Here is a 27,998-nt window from a genome sequence, read left to right as displayed (position 1 = left end):
GAGAGAGAGAGTGAAGTGACAACAGCCTTCTCATTCAAGACTTCAGACAGGAATCCTCCAACCTGACCGCAGAACCAGGCAGTTTCGGGACTTTACTTCCATTCAAATTTATCCCAGTGACACAATACTTTTTAAACTTTTCTGTGCGGTGAGTCCTTCCTTTAACAACAGTGTGTGTGTGAGAGTAACCAGGAAATTACAGACATATTAGCCTCACATCTGCTTGTGGGCAGATTATTGGAATTTGCAATTCCAAAAGGCAAGAGCTGGTTAAGAGTTTCCGTTAGTTGGCGCAATCGACAATCAGCGCAGAAAATTGCGGAAACTCAAGCGTAACGTATATTAAGCGCAAATTGAGTGTCTGCGATCTTTGACCCTAGTTCACTCCCGTATTAAAAGAATGAGGATTGGTAAATTTAGACAGATTGCTGCCATTCAAGGAGGGTTTTCAGATTGAACTCGTTTTATTCAGTGCTTAGCATCTACAATATGCACTGCAGGGACTTACTAATGCTTCTGAGGCCGCACCTTCCAAACCCACGACTGCCACTATCCAGAAGGAGAAGGGCAGCAGACACAGGGAGCACCAACTGGAAGTTCCTCTTGGGTGGCACGGTGCCAGGGACCTTGGTTTAATTCTGACCTTGTATGACTGGGCGGCACTGTAGCACAGTGGTTAGCACTGTTCCTTCACTGCACCAGGAACCCGGGTTCGAGTCCCGGCTTGGGTCACTGTCTGTGTGGAGTCTGCACATTCTCCCTGTACCTGCATGGGTTTCCTCCAGGTGCTCCGGTCTCCTCCCACAAGTCCCAAAAGAAGTGTTTGTTAGGTGAATTGCACATTCTGAATTCTCCCTCACTGTATCCGAACAGGTGCCGGAATGCGGTGACTAGGGGATTTTCACAGTAACTTCATTGCAGTGTTAATGTAAGCCTACTTGTGACACTAAAAAATATTATTGTTATTGACTGTGTGGAATTTGCATGCTCCCTCTGTCTCTGTGGGTTTCCCATGGGTGATCCAGTCCAATGGCGTGTAAGTTAAGTGGACTGGCCATGATAATTTGCCCTTTCGAGTCCAATGTTGTGCAGGTTAGGTGGATTGGCCATGATCAATGCGCGAGGTTACGGGGATAGGGTGGGGGAGTGGGCCTTGGAAGTGTGGTCTTTCGGAGGATTGGTGCACACTTGATGGGCCAAACGGCCTCCTACTGCAGTGTAGAGGTTCTATGGATTCAAGCTACTCATCATCCTCACTTGGAACTATATTGCCGTTCCCTCACTCTCTCCGGGTCAAATTCCTGAAATAGCCTCCCTAACAGCAGTATGGTTGTACATACACCTGCAGTGGTTCAAGAAAGCAGCTCACCACCACCTTCTCAATGGCAACTAGGGATGGGCAATAAACACTCCCTAGCCAGCAATGTCGGCATCCCATGAATGAATTTTTTAAAGAAAGTAAATGCTACCCCAAGTTCTTATTGGATTTAGGGTTGTTTCATTCATTCATGGGGCGTGGAACGTCGCAGGCTGTGCCAGCATTTATTGCCCATCCCTAATTGCCCTTGAGGGGGCAGTTAAGAGTCAACCACATTGCTGTGGGTCTGGAGTCACATGTAGGCCAGACCAGGTAAGGATCACAGATTTCCTCCCCTGGACATTAGTGGACCAGATGGGGTTTTCCAATAATCAAAAATGGTTTCATGGTCATCATTAGACTTTTAATTCCAGACTTTTATTGAATTAAAATTTCACCATTTGCAGTGGTGGATTCAAACCCAGAGCATTACCCTGGGTTTCTGGTTTACTAGGAATGACAATACCACTACACCATCTCCCCATAGTAATGGGGAATGAACTAATTTGGGAAGACAAGTAAAAGTAGGGAACATCTCGGCAATAGTGCCCATAATCTAATACACTTTAAGATGATTATATCGAAGAACTTAAGGGTGATGAAAACCTCAAGTTAATATATTGGAGAAAAGTTGATTTTGTTAGGCTGAGAATAGAACTTGGGAAATAAATTAGACAACCATATTGGCAAACTGGATGTGGATAACAATGGGAAACATTTAATATGGTGCTCAACAGAGTGCAGGGAAATATATTCCCGTAAAAAGAAAGAATAAACTCAACATAGAGGGAATATGGAGAGATTAGGAGAGAAGTTTAAAAAACCAAGAAGGCAAAGAGGAACAATGAAATTGAATTATCAAAGGAACACAAAACAAAATAATTAAATACTTTACAGGCTCATCAATTCCCGTACCAGCCTCCCCGAACAGGCGGCGAAATGTGGCCACTAGGGGCTTTTCACAGTAACTTCATTGAAGCCTACTTGTGACAATAAGTGATTATTATTATTATTAATAAGGAAGGCCAAGGAGCGGCATGTGACGCAGTGGGTAGCACTGGGACTGCGACGCTGAGGACCTTGGTTCAAATCCCAGCCCTGGGTCACTGTCCATGTGAAGTTTGCACATGCTCCCCATGTCTATGTGGGTTTCACCCACACAACCCAATGATGTGCAGGTTAGGTGGATTGGCCACGCTAAATCGGCCCTTAATTGGAAAAAAAAATGATTGGGGACTTTAAATTTACATTTAAAAAAGAAGGCAATGGGAATAGGACCATTAAGAGACAGGCAGGATAAGACCACAAGGAACAATAACGAGATGGCAGAAATATTAAATAATTACTTGACGCTGGTATTTCCCAGGGAGATGGAGCAGGTAAACATGACATTGAATGATGAGATGAGTAACAAGATAAGTGCATTTAAAATAAACAAGAGAATAAACTGAATAATCTAAACAAGCTCAGAGGTTAATGCTCCTAATCAGGATGAATTGCATCTACGTATTTTAAACGAATCTAGGAAAGATGGGCAATAGGACACATATTTAATAATTTGTCAGAAGAAAAGTGTAGTGCCAGAACACTGGCAGATAATGAATGTATTTCCTATACTGAAGAAGAAGAACAGAACATGTCAAGGGAATTATAGACCAGTTAGCTGGTCAGTGGTTGAAAAAATAACAGAAACATTCCTAAAGGAGATAATGGAAGAACATCTAGAGTTGAAAAATATTAAAATAGTATGGATTTCCTATAGGAAAATCATGCTAAGCCAATCTAATGATCTGTTTGAAGAGGTGACAGAGAGAGAGCGCAAAGGTGATGCAGAAAGTGTAATTCATCTGGACTTTCGATAGGCCTTTGATAAGGTGTCCCAGAATGGATTAATGAATATAATCAGAGAATGTGGAGTCAGGGGACAAGTGGCAGGATGGGTTGCTAGTTGGCTTCAAGGCAGAAAGCAGAGCATGGGAGAAAGAGGGATCTGTGCAGAACGGCAGAAGGTGGGAAATAGTATTCCACAAGGATCAGTGCTGGGACTAACATTACCAATTGGAATTTAAAATCAAACCACAATTTCTAAATTTGCAGTTGACAGCAATTTCTTTGGTGGGGGGGGGGGGGGGGGGGGGAGTGAGAGGGAAGAGTCAATAGTGAGCACGACTGCAACAAATTCATGGAGGACCTTAATAAACTTGCAGAATGGGCAAATAATTGACAACAAATACAGATATACATGAGCAGTACAATTTGGTAGGAAGAATGGGAAGGTAACTTATTAATTGGGAGGCGTAAATTTTGGTGGGGTGTAGGAACAAATGGATCTCGGAATCCAAAAATTGTGATACAGAGAGAGAATGTTTCCACTAATGGGGAGGGGCATAACTAGAGACCATCAATATAATCCAGTCACCAAGAAATCTAATCGGGAATACAGTAGCCATTTCTTTACATAGAGTGGTTAGAATGTGAAATTCACTGCCACAAGACAGTGGTTGAAGCAAGTAATATCGATACATTTAAATGGAAACTAAACAAACATGAGGGGAAGAGAATGGATGGTTACAATGGTAGATTTAGTTGAGAAAAGATGGGAGGTGGTTCATAAACACCGGCATGAACTAGTTGGGGCGAATGGCTGCAAACCCTATATAAATTAATAATTTTGAATCTGAGATTGATAGATTTTTGTGAGCCAAAGGGATTAATGATGTTCAAAGATGTGTAGGTTAGATGAAGTTATGGTGGTAGGGCAAGAAAGTGGAACTAGATAAGGTGCTCTTTCAAAGGGTCGATGGGCCAAATGGCCTCCTTCTGCACTGTAGGAATTCTATGATATGGAGGCAAGGTGTGTGGACAGTGTTATGATATAGAACAAGGCTTGAGGAGATGAATTGCTTATTCCTGTTTCTACTTTCCTCACGTTCAACTGAAAATGTCAACAACCTACGGCTGTTATAATTTATTTTTATTTATGTATACAACATGCTAATCAGGCAACAAAAATGAAATCTGACAAGAGACAAAGAGAAACCTGGGGCTGGATTTCATCCCCGTAATCCTTGGCCTCGCCAGGTGTGTTTGCAGTTGGGGGTAGCCAGTGGCATAGTTGGATTATCACTGGACAAGTAATCCAGAAACCCAGAGTCATGCTCTGGGGACCCGGGTTTGAATCCTGCCATGGCAGATGATGAAATTTGAATTCGATAAAAATCTGGAATTAAAAGTCTAAAGGTGACCATGAAAACATTGTTGATTGTCATAAAACCCCATCTGGTTCAGTAATGTCCTTTGGGGAAGAAATTCTGTCATCCTTGCCTGGTCTGGCCTACATGTGACTCCAGATTCACAGCAATATGGTTGACTCTTGTGGGCAATAAACGCTGGTCCAGCCAGTGATGCCCACATCCCATGAACGAATAAACAAAACTCCATCATACTCCTGCCCACTCCAAACATGATGGGTGGGCGGGATCAAAATTGACAACCCACCTGCCATATATAAATAAATAAATAGGGCTCAATTGAACTTGTTTACAAGTCAATTGAGCCTGATCATACAATGGCCATGCCATTGTACAGTGGGAATGGGCATGCCATTTTGGTTAAAAAAAGTTTAAGGTCGGGAGGAAAGTGAGGGGTACAATCCTTTTTGGGAGTGCAATTTGCACATTGGGGGCAACCTCTTAACATTGTACTTCCCCTTTCTTCCAATTTGCCTACTCTCCAAAACACACCACCTCCACCACAAATACTCCTCCCTCCACCATTGCCCTCCTCGCTAAGGTATCCAAACATTACCTGAGCATTACCAATACCCTGGACTTAGCTCACTCCGCCATCCATTGGGTATTTTCTTGGGACTGGCTGCACTCCTGGCTGTGCCCACTACAGAGATCTGTTTGTCGTCGGGATTTCTGAAGCTGCCAATCCGATTGACCAACAGTGAGTGAGACCTCCTCCCCAGTGAGGGGCTGAAGTTCCCATCGTCATCACCCCCACCTGTGCCCATGTTTGCATGTTATGGCTGTGAAGGAGGAGCAGATCAAATTTTCCTTCTTTGTACGGGAGGGTGGGGCAGGGTGGTCAGCACTGAAAATTAATTATTACAGGTGTGGAATCTGATTTCTTCTGGTTTGAATTGTTGATGGTTGTAAAATTATTAACGTTACTTTTTTAAGAAAGTATCGTTAATAATTTTACAATCCTTCAATCTCATTGGTTAAGGAGATGCACTGTTGCTGGCCCTGTTCATTCAGGTCACATGCCATGTGTGTCCCTTGACCACAGCATTATCAGGCCATACTTTCAGCTACTTACCGTGCAGAAAATGAAAATGAAAAAACCTAAATGTGCAAAAGGTCGAGTCTAAGTAATGGCAGTTGCTGCAGGAAACTATGGGGCCATGTTTATAGTACATGCTTATTATTCAAATTCCCTCTTTCCCTGTTTCCATGGATACTGTCATAACAAATATACCCTACATTCTTTTTTGTATTGCACAGCCAATTTATTTAAATTATTTGCTAAAGCATACATTCGTGGCAACTTAAAGTGGACGAATTGTGCACCACTTGGGTGGGAGCCTTTGGGTTTCACAGTTCAGAGGGATCATTTGCTTTAACTCAACTTTGCAAATTGCAGAACATCATTACATTGATGATATTGTTCTTTCTTTGCAGTACAATAGTGACTAATATTTTTTCAAAAGTATTTCATTGGCTGTAAAGCACTTTTGGAAATCCTGAAGGGAAATGTTAAGCATTACTTTGTATTGTTTTGATTAAAGATTGGACTATAATGTGCTTGGGCTGTTGAAAGATCTAGGGCTGGTTTCTCCGTTCCTGAGACTCAGTATTGACGCCGGGGCAAGTTTGTCGACTTTCACGCTAGCAAAATTGGCGCCAAACCTGTATCGATTCAGCGACTGTGGAGGGGCTAGCATCAGTGCCACGTGGAACACAATCGATTCCAGTGAAAAACGGTGCAGGATTCACCAGGTCCATGATTGGCACTCGGGAGGCTGATAAGCTGCAGCCGAATAATACACATTACAATCCCCACCCACACTCATCCCAGCCAACAAGGTGGCAGCTGATAGGTCGGCTGGGGCCAGAGGACACCTCGGGGAGTGGCCTTGGGGGACACCTGTAGATTCGTGGTCCTAAGTTCACAGTGGGCTGTCAGCGGCATGAGCAGCTGAATGGCTGCCTTTCCGACTGTGGCAATGGTGTTCCATGCCCATCCACCCCGATCCCACAGCCCACCTCTTGGCCAACCTCCGCTACTCTCCCCAGCCCTAGCAAAAGCCCCCCCCCCAGCCAGTGGCACAGCGGTCAGCAAACTATGGTTACGTTGGACACTTTCTGTACCCCTCTCTCTCCCGGAGGAGCCATGATGCCGGTTTCATGATTTTTAATAACACTAATGAACTGCACAGTCGGAACTCGGCAGAGAGTCACGGAGGACCCGGGAATACCGTGTCAGACCCACTAATGATATGCAAACAGTGTTTATTGTCCTTGCATCCCGGACTGCATTGATACCGCTGTCGAGGTGATGGAGAATTGCGATTTGGCATCAAATCGGCGCCGGCTGTGATTTTGGCTTCGGAACCTATTCTCCGCCCAATCGCATTTCTCGATTTCGGCTTCAGCCAACAGAGAATCCCGTCCCTCATGTTGCTGTAGAGGTTACTAGTCTTTGTATATAACGAAGAAGATATGAGGGCAGTATCTCTGATTAGAAGTTCAACTTTTTTTATTGTAATTGGTAATGTATATTACTGAATGTTAATCTTATTTGTAAGTCTTAAACAATGAGTTCTGCCAAGATATTTCATGTGTTCAAAATCTTGTACCTGCCCCCGCCCCCCACTTGTTCCTTCCAAAACTAGTTTTATTTTTAGTACTGTTCTCAAAAGTGATCAGGAGTGGGCATCTCCAGGACATAGGGAACCATCAACTGGCATGCTGCCATTTTAGTTGCATTGAGTTTATGTTACAGTAATAGAGATACTTCTGATACCTGAGGAGTTTTATTACTTTACTAATGGATCTCCAATGATCTTGCTCATAGTAAGTCCGTGGATTCACTATTTTACAACATTGTTTAGAGAATGGAGAAATAACATCAAGGACACAGATTTAACGTAACTGACTTGCTCAAATCCTACTATTATTAAATTTCGTTTTGGGATTGTACTGATGGTTTGAGAATTAAATTTCACAACCCTTTCTTACTCTAGGCTTTTATTTTATTATTATTTTACCTCTATATTTAGTTGTACTGCCATACCATTTTTAATGTTTACACAAACAAAATTTTTAAGGTTACGCAAACAAAATTATTTGCCAGATTGTTATTTGGGATTAGATGGCTGGTATTTAGTGGTATTAACCAGAAAGAGCAAGTTAAATTGCACTTTGGGCATTTCTGTGTTCTGGGAGAAATGATACACTCTGATGTGTTCCTGGGGTTTATAGAATTTACAGTGCAGAAGGAGGCCATTCAGCCCATCGAGTCTGCACCAGCTCTTGGAAAGAGCACCCTACCCAAGGTCAACAACTCCACCCTATCCCCATAACCCAGTAACCCCACCCAACACTAAGGGCAATTTTGGACACTAAGGGCAATTTATCATGGCCAATCCACCACACCTACACATCTTTGGGCTGTGGGAGGAAACCGGAGCACCCGGAGGAAACCAACGCACACACGGGGAGGATGTGCAGACTCCACACAGACAGTGACCCAAGCCGGAATCGAACCTGGGACCCTGGAGCTGTGAAGCGATTGTGCTATCCACAATGCTACCGTGGAGTGAGGTCGTGAAGTTTTGCAAAACTGCAGAATAAGTGCCCGACTATTGCAGCATAAGGGGTCCGGTATTCTCATTCCTCTGTGGAGCTGAACTGAAGTTTGGTAGAACAATTGAGGATGAGCCTGAAGTTTGACGGAACTGAGAGTGGGATCTGTGATTTGGCTCAATGGTCCCAAATCACTGTCCACAAAAGACACAATGTAAATCTGACAGCATCGGGTGAAGAAGATTTGAAGCTTGGCAATACTGGTTTGTGACTTTCTAAGAGTTCTTTGTGGAAACAGAATTCTGGTTTGTTCAGGTGTATCCCTGTGTCTCTTTGTCTCTTTTCCTCCTTCTGCTTCACAGCTGTAACAAAATGTAAACATTCTAATTATTAACAATAAAATCAGGTAATAAATAGAAAGCCTTTGGTCGGGATTCTCCGCGCCTCCGGGGGGGGTGGAGAATGGGGTGTCGGACCCGCAATGCCTTCCCGCGATTCTCCGGCGACCGGAGAGTCACCACCAGTCACGCGCAGTCAACGCGCCGCCGGTCAGAGGTCGTTGAAAGAGGCCCCTGCGGACTTCCGGTGGCGGCTATGAAGGAGTGAGTCGCACATTCGGTGGCTGTCACTCCGGCTGGCTTTTTGGACCTGGTTTCCCGACTTTTCGGAACTTTAGAGCGCTAGAAAAGACGGCCACAAAGTTGCTGATTGAAGTGTGCGGAGCTGAATGGAAACAAAAAGAGCAGAAAGCAGCGAAAGCAGGAAAAGAAGGGGCAGAGACAAAGTGGTGTGGGAGCTGACTTGGGACCAAAGATGGCTGACCGGACCGCGGACCAGACGATCCAAGCAGCGCTGGACAATATGCTGCAGGTCATAAAAGGGAGTTTTGAAGACATGAAGTGGGATAACTTAGAACCGCTGCAGAAAGCGGTGGAGCAAGTGAACCAAAGGCTAGAGGCCCAGGACAAATAGGTCAAGGAGCTGGAGCAAGCGGTGAAGGAACAGGTGGACACACAAACGATCGCTACAATAGAGATAGATGGGTTGAAGGAGCGACAGAGAAGGCTGCTTGACAGAATTGAAGACCTGGAAAACAGAGCCCGCAGAGGAGTGGGGAACTGTGGGAACATATACGGACGGTTGCTGGACGGGGCAAGACTACCACTGGAAGAAGCTGGACGGAAATGGGAGGACGAACTGGGGACAAAGTATGTTGGGGACTCTGGAGCAAAGAACTGAGAAGGGCCAACTCCACCTCCGCCTCACTAGACTAAGCCTCATGCAGTTTAAAGTGGTGCACAGAGCCCACCTAACTAGAACCAAAATGAGCGGATTCTTCCCGGAGGTGGAGGACAAATGCCAACCACGCCCACATGTTCTGGGCCAGCCCCAGACTTGTCGGGTTCTGGACAGCTTTCTTCAAGGCAATATCCAAGGTTATGGGGGTGAGGGTGGAGCCATGCCCGAGAGCGGCAGTCTTCAGGGGATTGGACCAGCCAGATCTTCATATGGGGAAGAGGGCCGACGCCCTTGCTTTCACATCCTTAATCACCCGCCGGAGAATCTGATGGGCAGACCTGTCGGAATTTCTCCTCCTGGGCAAGATCTAAGTTCACCATCTGAGGGTCGGACGGTGGCTTCCACAATGCATCGGGGTCATTCATCAGTCCTCCAAGACCTGTTTGAGGCCAACATTGATCAGAAAGAGGGGAGGGGGGGGGGGGGGAGGAGAGGGAGGAAGAGAAGGGAAGGCACACACAAGAGAAAGAGTCGGGACAAGGGGAGGAGGGGAAGGGGCAAGCAGACCCCCCCCCCCACACCCCCAACAATAAAAACTTAAAGCCACAGTAGAAAGAAGCAGAGCACAATACGGGGCACCCAGGGCAGACAGCAACACTAAGAGGGGAACCAAACTACCAATGAGGGAAGGGGAGGGGAAGAAGGAGTGGGAGACCTCATGTAAAAACTGTTGTAATTAAGACACAAACTTGTTTGTAAATGCCAGATAGATTTGAGCTGTTATTCTGGAAAAACCCACAAAAATATTTTTTTAAAGTACATGTCATGATCAAGTGATAATTAATAACTGTTTCCTTCAAAATTCAATCTTTTGTGGAATTTAACTCAAACTACAATTAGGAGTACCTTTTTCATCTTAGTGCCCTTTCTGACATGTACAGAACACAGACACCTCACGGTAGCATGGTGGTTAGCATCAATGCTTCACAGCTCCAGGGTCCCAGGTTCGATTCCCGGCTGGGTCACTGTCTGTGTGGAGTCTGCACGTCCTCCCCGTGTGTGCGTGGGTTTCCTCCGGGTGCTCCGGTTTCCTCCCACAGTCCAAAGATGTGCGGGTTAGGTGGATTGGCCATGCTAAATTGCCCGTAGTGTAAGGTTAATGGGGGGATTGTTGGGTTACGGGTATACGGGTTACGTGGGTTTAAGTAGGGTGATCATTGCTCGGCACAACATCGAGGGCCGAAGGGGCTGTACTGTTCTATGTTCTATGAGCTACTACAGGCGAGAAATCAAGGGGTAGTTCAATTCTTTAAAAAGAAACATTCTGAACTTTATCCGGAATAAAATCTTTGCTGTTTGTTATTTAGATTTGCTTCAAATAATTTGGAAAGTAATTCAAGCTGAGACTTCTGGAAGCTGAAGGGAATATTCCCGCAACTCGGCTTCTGAATAATACTGATGCATCATGGGAAATATTACACATAGCAGGATCTGCCATGACCTAATGTTTCACAGGTCGGAATCAAAATGACCAGTCCAAGCTTAGGCTGTTGCAGGAGCTTCAAGTAAAAACTTTAAGCAATGTATTAAAATGCATAAATAAAATGCAATAGATAAAGTTCAACATGTTATTGTGAAAATATGTAACTACTAAATGTTTTATTTTGTCCACAATTTTATCTTGCACTTTGGAATTTTCAGTTGCTGAGAGAGAAGGACAGATGAAATACTTGCAGAAAATATTTTGCTTGAACATGGTGGGAGCTGTGGTCACAAAGTTAACATTAAAATGTAACACCTAAGTGTGAACAAAGGAAATGTTGACAAAGCAGTTTTTAAATTCAGCCTGTGACACATTTAATACGATATACATTGACCAGAAACTTAACTGGACCAGCCACAGAAATACTGGGCTACAGGAGCCAGTCAGAGGCTAGGTAAACTGCTGCACTTCCTGACTCTCCAAAGTCTATCCAGTATCTACAAGGCCAAAGTCAGAAATGTGATGGAATACTCTCCACTTGCCTCGATGAAATCAGCTCCAACTAGCTCACCATCATCCAGGGCAAGGCTGCTTGCTTGATCAACAGTCCACGCACCGCTTTAAATATTCACTCCTCCACCACCAGGGTACAGTGGGAGCAAGTAACAAAGAACGATACAGCACACGAACAGGCCCTTCAGCCCTCCAAGCCTGTTCTGGTCATAACTCTGACCTTGGCCAAAACCCTCAGCACTTCCTTGTGCCGTATTCCTCTATACCCATCCTATCCATGTATTTGTCAAGATGCCTTTGAACGCCGTTAATGTATCTGCTTCCACAACCTCCCCTGGCAACGCGTTCCAGGCACTCACCACCCTCTGTATAGGAGGCCTGCCTTGCACATCTCCTCTAAATTTCGCCCCACAGACCTCAAACCTATGCCGTCTGGTGACTGACCCCTCCACCGAAATGTACAATATTTACAAGATGCACTGCAGCAATTCTCCAAGCTTCCTTCAACTGCACCTTCCAAATCTGCGACCTCTGCCACCTAAAAGGACAAATACAGCAGATACATGGAAACACCACCCACCCCAAACCACATACCATCCTGACCTAAAACTATATCGCTGTTCCTTCACTCACTGTGGACCAAAATACTGAAACTCCCTTCCTACCAGGACTGCGGGTGTTCCACTCCACATAGACTGCAGCAGTTCAAGAAAGTGGCTCACCAACACTCACTCAAGGGCAATTGGGATGGGCAGCAAATGCTGGCCTTGCAGCAATGCTCACATCCCATGCCAGAATAAATAAAAAGTTATTAGCTTCTTTCAGTATCAGAGTGCATAACCAGAGTGCTTAAAAATGGTTAGTCAGAAGAAGGTTGAATTTCCCCGGACCAATCAACATTCCAAAGGTTAATACATACAAAATGTCACGGTAGAATTGTCCCCGAGAAACCTTCAGGTCAAACATTCATCAGTCTGTAACACATCAACCATTTGCATTTTCAGCATTTATCACCACCTAGCAATCAGTCACGTCAGAGGCAAATAGTGATTCTGATCGGCCAAAATATCATAATTAATTTGTAAACCGCCCATCAGACTGGAGATTAGCATGTTATTAGTATGATTGATCCCCCTTTTCCTCTGCAGAGTAAAACGTGTTGAATTAATATTTAATGGATCAAAGATATTAAGTTTCTGTGTTTGCCTTTTTTTTCCACTATGGGCCAACAATCATCATACAATAATTGAAAATGCTTTAGATAGGGGCTGGTTTAGCACAGTGGGCTAAACAGCTGGCTTGTAATGCAGAACAAGACTAGCAGTGTGGGTTCAATTCCCGTACCGGCCTCCCCGAACAGGCGCCAAAATGTGGCGACTAGGGGCTTTTCACAATAGCTTCATTGAAGCCTACTTGTGACAATAAGCGATTGTTATTATAGTATGCATGCCTTTCGTGAAAGTGTGATAAATGTGGCAAGAAAAGGAAAGGAGGATGCAACTTAGGATGAAAAAGTAAGCAACTTCTAAACCAAATAAGTATTTGTTATGTTCTATGTTGTGGCTGTAGTACAGGTGCACACGGAACATCTAGTTCTTTGAGTAGTAAGATAGTTTTATTAACAAGATGAACACGTGGTAAGATAACTAATGTACCATGATACAAATAACAAAATAAATGAATTCAGTGAATTCTTCTGGAGCTACTTCTAGTGCAACTGTCCTCTGGTATGACTTACTACCAACTGCCCGCTATCTCAAGTCACATGGTAGATCTCTATCGCCACCAACTGATTGGAGATCGGAATGATAACTATATATATTAATAGATAACTATATACAAAACTGTGCACAGGCATATCACCACAGTATTTACCTGTAAAGTTTCATTTAACTTTGACAGCTGTTATGAAATCCATTTTTATTCTGTGCCCCCATATGCTAGATTGAAGACTATGGAGATTGTAACATTTAAGGTACAAGATGTTCTATTGTTTGTTACATTTGTTCCTGCCTTGTAACAAGGGCGGTACTCTCTTGGAGCGTTTTGATCGGTCACCAGAGCAGTTCAAGTGTTAATAAGCAGTCAGTGATTTAGTCAGTCAGCCAGCAAGTGTTCCGGAGGGATACTGACAAAGGACAGCAAGAGCTCCCAGATAATTTAACATAAAGGAGCAGAGAAACTGGCTTCAAGTTAGAGAAAGCGCTGCATGGAGCAGACTTGAAGGAAGTAGGCTTTAGGGAAGCCTGGAAGATCCACAAAGGCAGCCGAAGCTTGGTGACTCCATGCTGCAGGTCTTTGGAGCAAAGGTACGCCATTGGACCAATGGTGTTCTGCTTGGCATGGCCGAAGATCTGAAATTGTGTTTGTAAGTTGATGCTTGAGTGTAGTTGAGAATCCAGGGAAATGGAATCTCAGAAGGTGAGATTGAAATCATGCCAGATTGGCCATCGCTGAAGCCAGCCAAGTTGGAGCACATTTTGGAAAGAATTCCCAGGCAGAATGGTAAATGGTAAAGATTGACAATGCTCATCAGAAAGGCGGAGTTTGAGTGAGATTGGTTGACTTACTGGGCAGAATTATCCCAGAAATCGGCACAGGCCGATGATGGGTGGGAAAAGCATTGTGGAAGCTGCCGGCAGCAATGGTAGCTTTCTCCGCAGCATAATCCCACACTTAAGAGTGAAAAACACAAAGGAGTGGGTCCCATGACATAATGCTGGTGGGGCAGTGTCTGATTCACCTGCTCTGCTACTTAGTCCCTCAAAGATCGGGATGCAATTTTTAAAGACCGGCCCAACATATTGACTTCACCTGGAACCCCCCTTGCCACCCCTGACGCTGCCTCTGGCATTACCCCGGCACTTCCCCCATAGTGATTTTGGGGACACTGCCTGGGCAATGCCAGGGGCAGTGCCTGGCCTGATCCTCTTCCCCCTGAGCATTGCACTCACCTGAGCTCACCTGGAAGGTACACGTCTTGGGAGGTCAATCATGATTCACGCCATTCTGTCCTCACGTGATATGAATGGATCTTCTAATGGTGGGGGAGGGGGGTGTGATTCAGTGTGGAGGCCTGATCATTAGATTGAATTGGTGTTTCCAATGTTGAAAATCAGGAAACGCATCCCGTCATTGATGGGGGGGGGGGGGGGTTGCGTCACTTATTTACATCGGCGTGAAACGCGATTTTGGAGTTCTCGCAAGATTATACGTGCCTCACGCTGAACCAGGCCGATGAAAAACAGGAGCAGAAAATTCCGGCCACTGTGTGACTACTGTTCGGTTGGGTTGTTGAGAAAGCCACGGAATCTAATTTGGTCGCATCATTTATCGTCATACTTACCCTGAATGCGAGAGTATAAGATAAATCTTGTAAATGAAATGAAATGAAATGAAAATCGCTTATTGTCACAAGTAGGCTTCAATGAAGTTACTGTGAAAAGCCCCTAGTCGCCACATTCTGGCGCCTGTTCGGGGAGGCTGGTACGGGAATCGAACCGTGCTGCTGGCCTGCTTGGTCTGCTTTAAAAGCCAGCAATTTAGCGTTTTGATCTTGTATGGTAAAGTTTATTTTTGTTTGTTCAAAACATATGGAATCTCGTGGCTTTATTCTCTGAACAAGTTTCTTCAATCTCAACTGTTTTGTACTTTGAACAAAATGTTATTGTTCCCTAACCTGTTCTCACCAATAACTAGGGGCCGGGCCAAAGATTGTAACACAGGGAGCCTCACCATGACAGTGGTTGCTTTTCATGATTATCTTTGACATTTCAAGAATAATGTGACAGGGAATGTTTAATGAACATTTATTGAAGTATGTGGCTTCTCAAGCTGGTGCATCAAAATGGTGATTGGTTTTGCGTGAAAACAAGAAACTCAGCTACAAAGTTCCTGATTGGAATGGCGCAATACAGAGAGCTTCCTTAATGAAGGGAAGTGAGTGGGATGGGTTGTACGCAACACATCAAAGTCCAAATCATGGCAGAATGTTATTGCTCAAGGTAACTATCAATTCCAGTCCATTTGCACAGAAAATGTAAAAAGAAAGATAGTCTGGGATATTCTGCCCCCACCTGCAGTGGGAATCAATGCAGCGAGACCAGAACATTTGGAGAAGAGCTAAAAGTCCTTTGACTTAGACAGGAATTTCCAGTCTTGCTGCTGGCTGGATGATGATCTGTGAGCTGTTCATTAACCATTTCCTTATTTAATGATAGGTTCAGCAAATCTTTCTAAACTTTTTTTTTTACTGTGTGGTCGCTCATGGGCTTGAAATTAACTTGGGGGAAGAGAGGGAGCAGGGTGCCTGCTCCCAGTTGTAAAGGTTGGTGGCAGCCTACCTGCACATTGCCTGCTTGAGGATTAGTATTTCATTGTGTGGTGGGGGTTTTAGGGATTGTCTATTCTCTCAAGGTATGCCTGTAGTTTCTCAATCCCATCACTCTTCATTTACAGCAAGTGTTTGCACATTTGGAGGTCTACTCAAGGTTGGAGTTTCTGCTCCATCCAGCGGTCTCTTACTTCTTAAGTCAAGTGGTCTGACATCATGATTACATCAGCATCCTGTATGCTTCTAATGTGAATGCTTTGCTCTACAATTAGCACTTCATCTATCAATGAGGCATTTTACAGCCGTCCAGACACAATAATGAGTCGAGACGGAAGGATAAAGTAGCATTGGAAAGAGCGAGACTAGGAGTGGAGCCACGGAGATAAAAGAGCAGGAGAAAGGGCGAGACTGAGAGCGGAGCCACGGAGATAAAAGAGCAGGAGAAAGAGGGAGACTGAGAGCGGAGCCAGGGATATAAAAAAGCAGGAGAAAGAAGGAGACTGAGAGCAGAGCCAAGGATATAAAAGAGCAGGAGAAAGACTGAGAGCAGAGCCAAGGATATAAAAGAGCAGGAGAAAGAGGGAGACTGAGAGCGGAGCCAGGGATATAAAAGAGCAGGAGAAAGACTGAGAGCGGAGCCAGGGATATAAAAGAGCAGGAGAAAGAGGGAGACTGAGAGCGGAGCCAGGGATATAAAAGAGCAGGAGAAAGAGGGAGACTGAGAGCGGAGCCAGGGATAGAAAGGAGCAGGAGAAAGAGGGAGACTGAGAGCAGAGCCAGGGATATAAAAGAGCAGGAGAAAGACTGAGAGCAGAGCCAAGGATATAAAAGAGCAGGAGAAAGACTGAGAGCGGAGCCAGGGATAGAAAAGAGCAGGAGAAAGACTGAGAGCGAAGCCAGGGATATAAAAGAGCAGGAGAAAGACTGAGAGCGGAGCCAGGGATATAAAAGAGCAGGAGAAAGAGCGAGACTGAGAGCAGAGCCAGGGATATAAAAGAGCAGGAGAAAGAGGGAGACTGAGAGCAGAGCCAGGGATATAAAAGAGCGGGAGAAAGAGGGAGACTGAGAGCAGAGCCAAGGATATAAAAGAGCAGGAGAAAGAGGGAGACTGAGAGCAGAGCCAAGGATATAAAAGAGCAGGAGAAAGAGGGAGACTGAGAGCGGAGCCAGGGATATAAAAGAGCAGGAGGGAGACTGAGAGCGGAGCCAAGGATATAAAAGAGCAGGAGAAAGAGGGAGACTGAGAGCGGAGCCAGGGATATAAAAGAGCAGGAGAAAGACTGAGAGCGGAGCCAGGGATATAAAAGAGCAGGAGAAAGAGGGAGACTGAGAGCAGAGCCAGGGATATAAAAGAGCAGGAGAAAGACTGAGAGCGGAGCCAGGGATATAAAAGAGCAGGAGAAAGACTGAGAGCGGAGCCAGGGATATAAAAGAGCAGGAGAAAGAGCGAGACTGAGAGCGGAGCCAGGGATATAAAAGAGCAGGAGAAAGAGCGAGACTGAGAGCAGAGCCAGGGATATAAAGTAGCAGGAGAAAGAGGGAGACTGAGAGCGGAGCCAGGGATATAAAAGAGCAGGAGAAAGAGGGAGACTGAGAGCGGAGCCAGGGATATAAAAGAGCAGGAGAAAGAGGGAGACTGAGAGCGGAGCCAGGGATAGAAAGGAGCAGGAGAAAGAGGGAGACTGAGAGCAGAGCCAAGGATATAAAAGAGCAGGAGAAAGAGCGAGACTGAGAGCAGAGCCAAGGATATAAAAGAGCAGGAGAAAGACTGAGAGCAGAGCCAAGGATATAAAAGAGCAGGAGAAAGAGCGAGACTGAGAGCAGAGCCAAGGATATAAAAGAGCAGGAGAAAGACTGAGAGCAGAGCCAAGGATATAAAAGAGCAGGAGAAAGACTGAGAGCGGAGCCAGGGATATAAAAGAGCAGGAGAAAGAGGGAGACTGAGAGCAGAGCCAAGGATATAAAAGAGCAGGAGAAAGAGCGAGACTGAGAGCAGAGCCAAGGATATAAAAGAGCAGGAGAAAGAGGGAGACTGAGAGCAGAGCCAAGGATATAAAAGAGCAGGAGAAAGAGCGAGACTGAGAGCAGAGCCAAGGATATAAAAGAGCAGGAGAAAGAGGGAGACTGAGAGCAGAGCCAAGGATATAAAAGAGCAGGAGAAAGAGGGAGACTGAGAGCAGAGCCAAGGATATAAAAGAGCAGGAGAAAGAGGGAGACTGAGAGCGGAGCCAGGGATATAAAAGAGCAGGAGAAAGAGGGAGACTGAGAGCGGAGCCAGGGATATAAAAGAGCAGGAGAAAGACTGAGAGCGGAGCCAAGGATATAAAAGAGCAGGAGAAAGAGCGAGACTGAGAGCGGAGCCAGGGATATAAAAGAGCAGGAGAAAGAGCGAGACTGAGAGTAGAGCCAAGGATAGAAAAGAGCAGGAGAAAGACTGAGAGCGGAGTGCAAGCTTGGAGTTTGGAACTCCTGAGATGATGTCAGGATTCAAAAATGACATGAGTCAAGTGGAAGCAGCTAATTGGGTGAATATGGTCGGGTAAGAATTTACTACTTTTATCGTGTATAGTTTATACAGTCTATATTTTGTGGGCTATAGTTTGTACGGGCTATATTCTGTAGTAACAACGACCAAGGATGAAGGGTCCCAGAGTTATTGATGTTATTTGATTTTAAGTATCTTCCAAAAAGGTTCAATTTATAGGGGTAAGTCATGGCAGGAGAGTGCAAAGCCGTGGTGTGTTCCTTCTGCTCTATGTGGGAAGCTGGGAACATTTCCAGTGGCCAGGATCAGCATGAGTGCAGGAAGTGTCTCCATATGCAGCTCCTGGAAACCTGGGTTTCAGAGCTAGAGCGGCGGCTGGGGACACTGTGGATCATCCGTGAGGCAGAGCATATCGTGGATAGCACGTGTGGGGATGTGGTCACCCCAGAGGCTAAGACTCCACAGGCAGAAAGGGAATGGGCGACCACCAGGCAAAGCGAGAGGACTTGACAGATGGTGCAGGAATTTCCCGTGGCCATTCCCTTGCAAAACAGATATACCACTTTGAATACTGTTGGGGGGGTAGCAGGGACTCTCAGGGGAGAGAAGCAACAGAAAATTTGTTGCACCATGGTTGGCTCTGCTGCACAGGGAAGAGTAAAAAGTGTGGGAATACAACAGTTATAGGAGCTTAAATTGCAAGGGGAATAGATAGGCATTCCTACGGCCACAACAAAACCCCAGGATGGTATGTTGCCTCTCTGGTGCTAGGGTCAAGGATTTCTCAGAGGTTAGAGGACATTCTGGAAGGGGAGGGTGAACAGTCAGTGGTGATGGTATATATGGTATATTATTATTATATCCGAACAAAACATGGCTGAAGAGATGATGTGAGGGGAATTTTTCAGATTCCTGGGACATTGCGACCGGTTCTGGGGCAAGTGGGACCAGTACAAACTGGATGGGTTATACCTGGACAGGACCGGAACTGATGTCATAGTAGCAGTATTTACTATAGTGGTTGGGAAGGGTTTATGCTAAACTGGCAGGGGGATGCAAACCTATGTAAGGAGGCCAGAGGATGGGGAAACAAGGACAGTAACGAAAGGGGAATAAGAAAACAGATAGGCAGAGAAATCAAGGACCAGAATCAAACATGGCAACAGTGCAAAATATTGAGAACGGGACAAGGAATGTTCGACAAACAAGCCTTATGACTTTGTGCCTTAACACGAGGAGCATTCGCAGTAAAGTGGAGTAATTAATCACACAAATAGATGTAAATTGGTGTGATACAGTTGGTTTTACTGAGACATGGCTGAAGGGTGACCAGCAATAGGAATTGAACACCCAGGGGTATTCAGTATTTAGGATGTTCAGGCAAAAAGGGAAAGGCAGTGGAGTTGTATTGCTGGTTAAAGATAAAATTAACACAATAATGTAGAAGGATAGCTCTGCTAATTTGGAATCTATATGGGTAGAGCTGAGCAACCAAGGGGTAAAAACATTAGTGGAGGTTGTATGTAGACTGTCAAACTGTAGTGGTGATTAAACAGGAAATTAGAGACACAGATAAGGGAACATCTGTAATCATGGGTGACTTTACCTCTTCAAAAGTCCCCAGCAAGTTAAACATGATTAATTAACCCACATTTATGACTATTAATTTTGTCCCAAATTATTGTTTCTGGAAGTTTCCCACCACTGAATTTAAACTGACGGCATGTCGTTGTTGGGCTTATCTTTACCCCCTTTTTGAATAAGGGTCTGATGTTTGCAATTTCCCACACATACAGTATACAATTTACAGTGCAGGAGGCCAATTGGCCCATCGAGTCTGCACCGGTCCATGGAAAGATCACCCTACCTAAGCTCACACCTCTACCCTATCCCCGTAACCCAGTAACCCCATACTATGTATAACCCCATGTATACTAAGGGCAATTTTCCATGGCCAATCCACCTAACCTGCATGTCTTTGGACTGTGGGAGGAAACTGGAGCGCCCAGAGGAAATCCACACAGACACGGGAGAACATGCAGACTCCGCACAAACAGTGACCCAAGCGAGGAATCGAACCTGGGACCCTGGAGCAGTCCTCTGGCACCACCCTAAGTCTAAGGAAGACTGGAAAATTATGGCCAATGCAATTATCAATCTCACTTTCCTCAGTATCCTTTGGATGCATCTCACCCGATGCTGGTGCCTTATAGGAACATGGGAATTAGACGCAGAAGTAGGCAATTTAGCTCATCGAGCCTGCTTCACCATTCAATCAGATCATGGCTGATCTCTTCCTGGTCTCAAATCCACCTCCCCTCCTGTTCCCCATATCCCTTTAACCTGTTTTTTTATTTAAGATCAGAAATATATCTATCTCCCTCTTGAAACCATTTAATGATTCAGACTCCACCGCACTATGGGACAGCGAGTTCCACAAATTCACCACCTTCTGCAAGAAGTAGTACTTCGTCATCTCAGTTCTAAATCTACCGCCTCTCAATCTACATCCATGACCTCTCATTCTAGATTGCCTCACAAAGGGGGAACATTTGGTCTACATTTACTTCATGAATCCCTTTTAGTATTTTATACACCTCAATCAGATCCCCTCTCATCCTTCTGAACTCCAGCGAGTATAAGCCCAAACTGTTTAATCTATTCTCTTACATCTACCCTTTCATCCCCGGAATCAATCTGGTGAACCTCCCCTGAACTGTCTCCAATTCCACCACATCCTTCCTCAAATGAGGAGACCAAAGCTGGACACAATACTCCAGATGTGGTCTCACCAACACCCTTTACAATTGCAACAACACTTCTCTACTTTTATACTCCAGTCCTTTTGCAATAAACGCTAACATACCATTTGCCATTTTAATTACATGCTGTCCCAGCATATCGAATTTCTGTGATTCATGAACAAAGACAGCCAGATCTCTGCCCAGATGCATTTTGAATCTGCTTCCTATTTAGATAATAACTTGCCTTTCTATTTTTTTCAGCCAAAGTGGATAACCTCACACATTTCTACGGTAAACTCCATCTGCCAAATTTTGGCCCAGTCTCCTAGCCTATTTATATCCATTTGTAAAATTTTAATCTTCTCTTCGATGCCTGCTTTCCCATTTATGTTAGTATCATCCACAAATTTTGTTATTTTTCACTCTGTCCCTGCTTGCAAATCATTTATATAGATTGTAAACAGTTGAGGTCCGCGAACTGACCCCTGCGGCACCCCGCTAGTTACAGTTCACCAGCCAGTGAAGGACCCAATTATCCAACCCTCTACTTTCTGTCAGTCAGCTGATCCTCAATCCAATCTAGTACTCTACCCCCAATCCCCTGTGATCTTATCTTCTGGATCAATCTTTTATGGGGCACCTTGTCAAACCCCTTCTGGAAGTCTAGATATATCACATCCACAGGTTCCCCATTGTCCACCTTGCTGGTTACATCCTCAAAGAACTCAAGCAAGTTTGTCAAGCACGACTTACCCTTCATAAAACCATGTTGGCAATGGTGGATTAAGCTTTGTCTTTCCAAATGTTCAGCCATCTCTTCCTTAATGATTGATTCCAGCACCTTCCCCAACACAGAGGTCAAGCTAACCGGTGTCTACTTTTTGCCTCTCTCCGTTTTTTAATAGGGGTGTCACATTAGTGTGTTTCTAATTCACCTGGACCCTTCCAGAATCTAGGGAATTCTGAAATATCATAACCAATACATCCACTATCTCTGCTGCTACCTCCCTTTATCAACTTTAAATACATATAGCCTACCCCATACCTCCTCCTTATGAATTTTAAACCCATTTGGTGTTTGAATTAATTCCTCTTTAACCATGGCTGGGACCGTATCTTCTTCCTTGGTGAAGACAGATGCAAAATATTCATTTAATACCTCAACTGTACCCACTGCCTCCAAGCCTACATCCACCATTTTTGTTCTCCAATCAATCCTACTCCTTTTATCACCTTTTACTATTTATATGCCCATATAGAATTCCCTTTTATGTTAGCTGCCAATCTCTTTTAACGCTTCCTCTTTGCTTTTCACATTTGCTTTTTCATCTCCCCTCTGAAGTTTTGATATTCAGCCTGTTCTCAATTGTATTATCTCCTGAGAGACTTGATTCATGAGCAGAATTAAACCTCACTTGTGTTCTCAGGAGAGGGCTCTGAAATTTCAGTCGTTCTGCCCACGGGCACCCGATCAGTCGCACTTGTGCCGAGGCTCTGGAGAGCCGACTGTAGTGGAAACCCCAATGCGAGGCCTGCTGAAGCACATGACCTTAATCAGGAGCCTGAAGTTGTTCTGCCTTTCTTGCCTGGAGCCTGAAGCTGTTCACTGCCTGCAGCATGTGAAGCCTCAGGCATGATGTTGTTTGCTGCTTGGATCTTGGTACCTTTGGCTGTGCTTTGTAGCTAATGTCAGTTGTAATTTGTGATGTTGCAAATCGCCGCCTTCATTGTAAACCTCAAAAATACTTCAAAGTAGTGATACTTGGGATCAATCTTTCCGCTTAAATTGTGGATTGCTTATTACTTTTAATCATTATAGTATTTTGCGAATTCTTATGAGTTGCATGATAACCTCAGTAGCAATCCATAAACTTGCATATGTTGAGTCCATTATGGGTTGATTGTTGCTTATTAATCACAATAGGGATTTATGGCTGTCCAGTGGTTGGAGGTCAGTGATCCAGGTAAGGCAGACAGCAAACAGGCTCCAAACCCAGCAAAGCAATGCTTTGGCAGGCCACCATTCTGATTTCCTCTGCAGCCTGCTTTCCAGGGGCTAGGCAGACCCGTGGGTATGGGTGATCGAATGCATGCACAAATGCATGAAATGAGCTGTCTCACTCTAATATGCAGATCTGCCAGAAAGTGATCCCACCCACAATGGGAGGGATTCACATTGCGACATCTCACAGGATCGCGTTAGATCTCGTGAGGCATGGCAATCTGGGTAGATCCCGAAACTGGTGGACATGGGCAGAAGGACTGATATGATGTGCAAACAATAATTCCGCCGGGCAGCACGGTGGCCTAGTGGTTAGCACAACCGCCTCACGGCTCTGAGGTCCCAGGTTCGATCCCGGCTCTGGGTCACTGTCCGTGTGGAGTTTGCACCTTCTCCCCGTGTCTGCGTGGGTTTCGCCCCACAACCCAAAAATGTGCAGAGTAGGTGGATTGGCCACACTAAATTGCCCCTTAATTGGAAAAAATAATTGGGTAATCTAAATTTTAAAAAAAACAATAATTCCACCCAGTTCTGGGAAGTTCTTGGCTTCAGGGCTGCCAATCAAAATAGAAAGTCTGACATCTCATTCACCAACTCCACAAACCAGAGATTTTTAAAAAAATGTTTTTTATTGAGTTTTCATATTTTATATGCAACAAATTACAAATTATTAGAGAGAAAAAAAAAGCACGCAAAAATTAACATGTATATTTACAGGTAAGCATCTTCATAATAACAACTGTGGCCGTCCCCTTAGCCGGCATACATATTTTACATTCCACAAACCAGAGATGACAAAGGTTTGGTAAACACGACCTCTATCTGTTGAGGCAGAATTAACAATTGCTAACCCACACGATCTTTAAAAACATATTTTGTGAAGAATTTTCAGGTGCATTGATATTGTTTTTGTCGAATTCTGGCTTGGTGCGGATTAAATAAACAGCTCACGGGTTTTATAAACCAGGTTGCTCTGTATTGGTTTACTTCTGGAAAAAATAGTAACAACTCATAATTTTTAAGTGTTTCTCGACTAAGGAGACAGTGGTGCTGGCATGGTTGCCTATAAGAGGATAATGTATGCTTGACTTTCAGGCAACGGCGTGGAGTTGCAGCACAAATCTAGCAATATTAAACAGAATAAAAATACTTTGGGTGCGTTCTACCCGAATGGGAACAGAGTCATGTAGTGCGCGATTAGCTGGATGTTTCCCAGCGCTCGGAGCGCCAAGAAACACTCCACTATCTAACGCCCATCCGAGTAATCGGGGGCCTCAGTGGGGAATGCACGGCCCACCGCCAAGGCCGCACTTAGCCCCGTTCCGTGCATTAGGAGCTCCGCTTGCCGGAACCCATCAGTGCAGGGAGAGATCGGTACGCCATTTAAAAATGTCCCCAGAGGGCATGCACCTGTATGCCTCTGATTCCCTGCAAGACCCTCACAAATGCCACTACGTCTGGTCCCTGTTTGTGGAGACCAGGACTGAATGATGCTTGCCCGAGGTCGCCAAGGCAAAGGGATTAGTTCCCATGCCTTGGTTGGATCTCGAGAATTCATATTAGAATGAAAGGAGCTGTCTCATTCTAATATGCAGATTTGCTAGAAAGTGTTCCCACCCACAATGGGCGGGATTCACATTGCGACATCTCGCGGGATCACATTCGATCTCGCAAGGCGTGGCAATCTGGGTAGATCAGGGAAGTGATCTCCCGTCATCTGTGAGCCACATTGATTTTCGAGCGCAATGCGGCCAATAGATCTTGCCCTTTGTTTCAAAGAATCTGAGGGGCATCTAACATAGGGCCCTCTACGGGTAGATCAGGCTTTCACTACGGGCTGGACGGTGGCACAGCGTTTAGCACTGCTGCCTCACAGCTCCAAGTACCCGGGTTCAAATCCGACCTCGGGTCACTGTCTATGTGGAGTTTGCACTTTCTCCCCGTGTCTGCATGGGTTTCCTCCGGGTGCTCCGGTTTCCTCCCAGAGTCACAAAGATGTGCAGGTTAGGTGGATTGGCCATGCTAAATTGCCCCTTAGTGTCCTAAAAGGTTAGGTGGGGTTACTGGGTTATGGGGATAAAGTGGAGGCGTGGGCTTAAGTAGGGTGCTCTTTCCAAGTGTCGGTGCAGACTCGTTGGGCTGAATGGCCTCCTTCTGCAGTGTAAATTCTAGGATTCTATGATCTATGATTCTATAGCTGACACAGACCTGTAAATGCATGGACATCACAATTGCACAGTTTCTTGCTCCTCAGACCATTATGATATAAATTCACATGTATATCCGACAAAAAACAAGCGACAGGAAAAGACAAATTACTTGTCCACAGGGAGGGAAACAAGATCAAAAGGAAGGTCACGGCAGGCTCTTTCTTAACAGGTACTAATTCACATTGATGAAACCTGTTCTACAGGTTTATCTTTCAACTGGGGAATGTGTGTGGGGGGAAAAGGGTGAGAAAAAAAGGTCTTGCATTTATATAGAACGTATCACAAACACTGAATGTCCCAAAGCACTTTATAGCCAATGAAGTCGTTTTGAAGTGCAGTCACTGTTACAAATTCACACACAGCAAGCTCCCATTGAACCACTATGATAATGACCAGATAACCTGTTTCTGTTACATTGATTAAGGGATAAATATTGGCCAGGCCACCAGAATATAATTCCTCAGCTTTTCTTATTATTTGCACCTTGAGATCCACCTGAAATGGGCAAATAGGGGATGTGATTCAATGGCTTCGTCACGTCTGACTTGGTGTCAGGACGCTGAATCTGCTGAATCTCGCGAGAGGCCTGTATCGAGATTTGCGATGTTCGAAACATCTCGCAGGATGCAATGGAATCTTGCGGCCCCTCGCAATCTGGAGCTCGCTCTTTCTGGGCGAGATCCAGGTGCATATATTGAAATAAGTCATTAGGCTCATTTAAATATGCGCTCTCCCAATCACCTGGGGTCTGGGATTCACCAGCCTCGCCAGCAAGGCCTCAACCGGACACCGTTTGGTACTGGTTAACAAAGTCATGAACCAGTCATGATGGAATCTCGGGGGGGGGGGGGGGTGTCTAACTGGCACTCCAGGTTGGCACTGCCAAAGTGACTGGGTGGCAGTGCCAAGGTACCAGGCTGGCATCGCCAAGTCTCATTCTCGGACTTGAACACAGAATCCGCCTGTAGTCCAATGCTGCATTGTTAGGAGTGCCATTGTTTGGCTGAGATTTTGGAGCAAGTCTGTGAGCGCAATACAGAGGACTCAAGTTCACGGGTCATATGGGGAGGACTCAAGTTCACGGGTCATATAGGTGCTCCCCCAGGCCAGCCCCTCTGGCCCAGCCGACCCATCAATGGGATGGGCGTGCTCCAGTGCAACCAGTGCCATTATCTTGGCTGGGATGAGGGTTGGCATGCATTGGAGTTGCGTGAATTCTATGTGGTACTGGTGCTAGCCCATTAAAGGGACTGAATCGCATCGGGACCAGCACCAGTTTCGTCCATGTATAACACTAGTGATTAAGTCCTGGTGTTAGCAAGTAGCCTGCAATCCAATGGCCGTGCTGCACCAGAAAAGCAGCCCACAATGGAGCAGCGTGGCCGATATAAGCCAGGACGACCCTCTCCCAGGATCTACCCGGCTCACAAGGCCTCACAAGATCCAACGCGATTTCGCAAGCCGTTGTGATGTAAATCCCACCCATTGTAGGTGGGATCCCTTTTTGGTAAATCTGCATATTAGAGTCAGACAGTAAGTCTCACTCTAATGTGCAGATTCCTGAGGTACCTGAGGCTTTGGGATTCGTCCCCTTTGCCTTGGAGACCTTGGGCATTGGCCGTTCAGCACTGGCCCCCACAAAGGATTCGCACCCAGGTCTTCAAGGATACTCCACCTAAAGAGACAAAGCACCTGCACCTCTCACCATCATGGGATGCATGAGTTTACATGGAGAATCTAGATCACTCGCATGCCTTTAACATTCTATTCATTTTCCTCCAAACACATAATGCTCGTTGTGGGTAGTGTTAGCTTTTTCAAAGGTTTTGTATTACCTCAGCACTTAGGCTCTAATTTTTCCCACCAGTTATGAATAAATTGGGTGAGCCATTAAAATCAACAACTCATTGCCCCATTGCCACTAGAAGCAGGTTAACAGCTATGTTGATTCTGCAGCTGGCCGAGGTTGTAAATGCATTCATCGGAAAGAAGTGGGTGCCCCATGAATATATTCAAAATAGGATCCAATGATATCACATGAACTTTGACATTTTGACGAGGTGTGTCAGATGCCGTACCTAGCAGCCAATCCGCTGTGTCAAGCCTCATGCATTGGTTTTACAAAATAAAAAAAAATTTTTTTTTTAGCGTACCCAATTATTTTTTCCAATTAAGGGGCAATTTAGTATGGCCAATCCACCTAACCTGCACATCTTTGGGTTGTGGGGTGAAACACACGCAGACATAGGGAGAATGTGCAAACTCCTCACGAACAGTGACCCAGGGCCGGGATTCGAACCCAGGTCCTCAGCGCCGTAGGCAGCAATGCTAACCACTGTGCCACCGTGCTGCCCTTTGGTTTTACAAATTGACCAACATGGCTAACAGCTGTATTTCAAAAGTGACCATGCTCTGTCATTAGAACATGTATGCATTTCCAAGTCAGTTTAAGCATCCAATTTAACCTATTACAGCTTTTGTTTTGTCTTTATATCTACTCATTAAGCAGCCTCTGCTGAACATGGATCCTGTAATACTTTCACTTCTTTGGATGGGGAACAGTTGGATGAAGAGGACCAGGAGCCTGAAGAACCACGCCACACACAAGCTGGGCCTATTAGAATAGTGTTGTCCAATACATGGCCACTAACTACTTCTGGGGTTAGAGGCTAATTAGATTCCATAATCTAGATAATTGCATTTCTGATGAGGAAATAAAAAAGAAGTAATAGACATCATTGTTTAGCATGTGATCTCAATACTCATTCACATGGAATATGTATTTGTGTGTTTATCGATAAAATGTTAAGATGAAAA

At 45.0% G+C, this 27,998-nt stretch overlaps 1 long non-coding RNA gene across 1 annotated transcript; it reads left to right on the top strand.

Annotated features, from left to right (window-relative positions):
• The first annotated feature begins 18 nt into the window (after positions 1 to 18).
• LOC119962370 lies at positions 19 to 27,998 on the top strand. Its single transcript, XR_005459848.1, has 2 exons — positions 19 to 148; positions 27,691 to 27,998. It is a non-coding gene; the product is annotated as an uncharacterized LOC119962370 (long non-coding RNA).

The sequence above is a fragment of the Scyliorhinus canicula genome, chromosome 2, assembly GCF_902713615.1.
Source record: "Scyliorhinus canicula chromosome 2, sScyCan1.1, whole genome shotgun sequence".
In the NCBI taxonomy this organism is placed as follows: Eukaryota; Metazoa; Chordata; class Chondrichthyes; order Carcharhiniformes; family Scyliorhinidae; genus Scyliorhinus; species Scyliorhinus canicula.
Note: the sequence above shows the minus strand (reverse complement) of the source record. Positions and strands in the feature narration are given on the sequence as shown.